Source organism: Diceros bicornis, chromosome 22 (assembly GCF_020826845.1).
Source record: "Diceros bicornis minor isolate mBicDic1 chromosome 22, mDicBic1.mat.cur, whole genome shotgun sequence".
Classification (NCBI taxonomy): domain Eukaryota; kingdom Metazoa; phylum Chordata; class Mammalia; order Perissodactyla; family Rhinocerotidae; genus Diceros; species Diceros bicornis.
The window spans coordinates 46,004,857-46,010,097 of record NC_080761.1 but is presented as its reverse complement, the minus strand read 5'-3'; the positions used below and the strand labels follow the sequence as shown (position 1 = coordinate 46,010,097).

The window sequence follows — 5,241 nt, the reverse complement described above, 5'->3', positions numbered from 1 at the left end:
CTACAAAAAATCTACAGCTAATGACATACTTATTAATGAAAAACTGAATGCTTTCCCCCCCTAGGATCAGAGCATGGCAAGGACATCTGCTTTCCTATTCATCATCATACCAGATGTCCAAGACAGTGCAATAAGGCAATTTTAATAAGTAAAATGAATACAGATTGGAAAGAAACAGAACTGTCTCCATTCATGGAAAACAAGATCGTGTCAATTTTCTGAAAACCCAAAAATCTGTGCTCACTTCAGCAGCACATATACTAAAATTGGAACAATACAGAGATTAGCATGGCCCCTGCACAAAGATGACACAAATTTGTGAAGCATTCCATATTTTTCGAAAACACTAAGTTGAAAAGATATTTGCATCACTATGTTCATTGCTGCATTATTTACAATAGCCAAGACTTGGAAACAACCTAAGTGCCTATCAATGGATGAATGGATAAAGACGACGTGGTACATATATACGTAATGGAATTCTACTCAGCCATAAAAAAGATGAAATTTTGCCATTTGCGACAACATGGATGGACCTTAAGGACATCATGCTAAGCGAAATAAGTTAGAAGGAGAAAGTCAAATACTATATGATTTCACTCATAAGTGGAAGATAAAAAGAACAACAACTAATAAACACATAGATATAGAGATTATATTGGTGATTACCAGAGGGGAATGTGATTACCAGATACAGAGATTAGATTGGTGGTTACAAGAGGGAATGGGAAAGAGGTAATAGGGAATATGTGTATGGTGACGGATGGCAATTAGTCTTTGAGTAGTGAACATGATGTAATCTACACAGAAATCGAAATATACTTGAAATTTATATAATGTTATAAACCAATGTTAACTCAATTTTAAAAAATCTATTCTTTAAAAACTACTAAAAATTAGTAACTGATTTAATCAAGGTTTCAGATATAAAGTCTGTATACAAAAATCAATAGCATTTCTGTAAACTAGCAATGAACAATTGGAAATTGAAACTTCAAAAGTACCACTTATAATAGCACCAAAAACATTAAATACTTAGTTATAAATCTAACAAAATGTGTTCAAGATCTGCGTGCTGAAAACTACATAACACTGATGAAAGAAATCAAACAGACATAAATAAATGAAGAGACAAGCCACTTCTAATGGACTGGAAGACTGAATATGGTTAAGATATCATTTCCCCCCATACTGATGTATAGATCAATTTAATTTCAATCAACATCCCAATAAGTTTTTTTGTAGAAACAGACAAGCTGATTCTAAAACTTGTGTGGAAAGACAAAGAATTAAATAGTCAACATAATTTTTTTAATGAACTACCCAATTTCACACTACCTGATTTTCAAGACTTATTTTATTTATTTATTTTTTATTTTTCCCCCCCAAAGCCCCAGTAGATAGTTGTATGTCATAGCTGCACATCCTTCTAGCTGCTGTATGTGGGACGTGGCCTCAGCATGGCCAGAGAAGCGGTGCGTCGGTGCGCGCCTGGGATCCGAACCCAGGCCGCCAGCAGCGCAGCGCACGCACTTAACCACTAAGCCACAGGGCCGGCCCCAAGACTTAGTTTAAAGCTACAGCATCAAGATAATATGGAATTGGTAAAAGAGTAGACACATAAATCAATTTTTTTAAAAATAAAGAATTCAGAAGTAGATCACACATATGTGTTCACTTGATTTTTAAGAAATATGCAAAGATAATTCAATTGAGAAAGAATAATTTTTCAACAAATAATACTGAAACAATTAGCTATCCATATGCAAAAATATAGGAACATTGGGGCCGGCCTGGTGGTGTAGTGGTTAAGTTCACGTGCTCTATCAGCAGACCAGGATTCGCAGGTTCGGATCCTGGGCATGGACCTATGCACTGCTCATCAAGCCATGCTGTGGCAGGCATCCTACATATAAAGTAGAGGAAGATGGGCACGGATATTAGCCCAGGGCCAATCATCCTCAGCAAAAAGAGGAGGATTGGCAACAGATGTTAGCTCAGGGCTAATCTTCCTCACAAAAAAAAAAATAGGAATGTTGACCCATACCTCACAATATTGATCCATACCTCACACAATATACTAAAATTAATTGAAAATGGATCACTGATGTAAATGTAAAATCTGCAATTATAAAACTCCTAGAAGAAAACATAAGAATTTTTGTGACTTTGGGTTAGACAAAAAATTCTTAGATACAACACTGAAAGTATGAACCATAAAAGAAAAAAATTGATAAGTTGGGTATTAACAAAATTAAGAATTTCTGCTCTTCCAAAGACACTATAAAGAAAATGAAAAGATAAGTCACAGATTGAAAGAAAATATTTGCAAGTCACATATTTGTTAAAGGACTCATTTCTGTGCATAGAAATTTTCAAAACTCAATAAGAAAATAACCCAATTTTTAAAAGGGCAAAAAATTTGAACAAACACTTCACAAAAGAAGATATATAGATGGCAAATAAGCACATGAAAAGATTCTCAACATCATTATTCATTCAGGAATTGTTAATTAAAACCCAATTAGATCCCCTAACAAAAGAATGGCTAAATGTGAAAAAAATAAAAAATGAAACAACTGATAATATTAAGTGCTGAGGAGGATGCAGAGCAACTGAAATTTTGAAAAACTGCTCGTGAAAATGCAAAATGATATAACCCCTGTGGAAATATTTGCTATATCTTATAAAGTTTCTTATAAAGTTAAACACACACATGCTATATGACCCAGAAATCTCACTTCTAGGTATTTACTGAGGTGAAATAAAAATTTATATTCACACAAAAAAAGTGTATCCAAATGTTTATAACTGATACATCTGTAATTGCCAAAAACTGGAAACAACCCAAAATGTTCTTCAGCTGATGAATCAATAAATCATAGCAAGTACATCTCTATAATAGAATACTACTTAGTCATAAAAAGAAATGAACTACCAATACATTCAAAAACAGGGATCAATCTCAAAAGCATTATGCGGAGTGAAAGAAGACAGACTCAAAAGACCACATGATGTATGATTCCACTTAGATGACATTCTGGAAAAGGCAAAACTATTGAGACAGAAAACAGATCAGTGGTTGCCAAGGGCTGGGGTGAGGGGGTGGGACTGACTACAAAGGGGCTTTTGAGGATTTTGAGGTGACAGAACTGTTGTATATCTTTTTTGGGGGGGTTGCCCTCATGTCTCACTGCCTCAGGTTCCTTTTATTTATTTATTTATTTATTTTATTTATATTCTTTGTGCGTGTGAGGAAGATCAGCCCTGAGCTAACATCTGCCAATCCTCCTCTTTTTGCTGAAGAAGACTGGCCCTGGGCTAACATCTGTGCCCATCTTCCTCTACTTTATATGGGAGCCGCCACAGCATGGCCCAACAAGCGGTGCATGGGTGCGCACCCGGGATCCGAATCCGCCAACCCCTGCCCCCGCAGCAGAGCACGTGCACTTAACCACTTCCGCCACCAGACCAGCCCGTTTTATTTTTTTTATTGTGGTCACATTGGTTTATAACATTGTATAAATTTCAGGTGTACATCATTATACTTCTATTTCTGTGTAGATTACATAATGTTCACCACCCAAAGACTAATTACAATTCATCACAACACACATGTGCCTAATCATCCCTTTAGCCCTCCTCTCTCCCCCCTTCCCCTCTGGTAACTACCAATCCAATCTCTCTCTCTATGTGTTCGTTTGTTGTTATTTTTATCTTCTACTATGAGTGAGATCATACGGTATTTGACCTTCTCCCTCTGACTTATTTCACTTAGCATAATACCCTCAATGTCCACCTATGTTGTCACAAATGGCTGGATTTCATTATTTCTTATGGCTGAGTAGTACCCCATTGTGTGTATATACCACATCTTCTTTATGCATTCATCCCTTGACGGGCACTAGGGTTGTTTCCAAGTCTTGGCTGTTGTGAATACCGCTGCAATGAACACAGGGGTGCATGTATCTTTAAGCATTCTGTTTCATGTTCCTTGGATAAACACCCAGCAGTGGGATAGCTGGATAGTATGGTAGTTCAATTCTTAATTTTTTGAGGAATCTCCATACTGTTTTCCATCGTGGCTGCACTAGTTTGCACTCCCACCAGCAGTGTATGAGAGTTCCCTTCTCTCCACATCCTCTCCAACACTTGTTTCCTGTCTTGTTAATTATAGCCATTCTGACAGGCGTGAGGTAATATTTCATTGTAGTTTTGATTTGCATTTCCCTGATAGTTAATGATGTCGAACATTTTTCGTGTGCCTGTTGGCCATCTGTATATCTTCTTTGGAGAAATGTCTGTTCAGGTCTTTTGCCCATTTTTTAATTGGTTGTTAGTTTTTTTGTTGTTGAGATGTATGAGTTCTTTATATATTTTGGATATTAACCCCTTATCAGATATATGGTTTGCAAATATTTTCTCCCAATTGTTACATTATCTTTTTGTTTTGTTGATAGTTTCCTTTGCTGTGCAGAAGCTTTTTAGTTTGATGTAGTCCCATTTGTTTACTTTTTCTATTGTTTCTCTTGCCCAGTCAGACACAGTACTTGACAATGTGTTGCTAAAACCAATGTTGAAGAGCGTACTCCCTATGTTTTCTTCTAGAAGTTTCATGGTTTCGGGTCTTACATTCAGGTCTTTAATCTATTTTGAGTTAATTTTTATGTATGGTGTAAGATAACAGTCTACTTTCATTTTTTTGCATGTGGCTGTCCAGTTTCCCCAACACCGTTTATGGAAGAGACTTTCCTTTCTCCATTGTATATTCTTGGCTCCCTTGTCGAAAATTAGCTGTCCATAGATGTGTAGGTTGTTCTATATCTTGATTGTGATGATGTACACATTTATCGAAACCTACAGAATTGTACACCACAATGGGTGAAAGTTACCGTATGAAAATTATACCTTAATTTTGAAAAATGAAATAAAAAGAATATACATTTATGTGATAAAACCATTTTAGAAAAGGAAATGATAAAATTCAGGTTACTGTGTATCTATGGGGAGGAGAAAAATGGGATGACATAGGAAAGAAACACCATCACATAAGTAACGGTCCAGGTCCTTATGGATGACGGATTCACTAGAGTTCAATTATTATTATGCTTCATCACTTAGGTATCTGTAATACATATATTCTTTTACATTTGTCAAACATTACATAACTTTAATAGAGAAAAAAAGGAAGTGTGTTTTAATTGAAAAACGAAGCAACAAAGAAAATATATTATTTAAATG

At 35.8% G+C, this 5,241-nt stretch overlaps 1 non-coding gene across 1 annotated transcript; it reads left to right on the top strand.

The window, feature by feature from the left end:
• The first annotated feature begins 236 nt into the window (after positions 1 to 236).
• LOC131420292 (U6 spliceosomal RNA) lies at positions 237 to 338 on the top strand. The gene has a single exon (XR_009223521.1). It is a non-coding gene; the product is annotated as a U6 spliceosomal RNA (small nuclear RNA).
• The last annotated feature ends 4,903 nt before the right edge of the window (positions 339 to 5,241 follow it).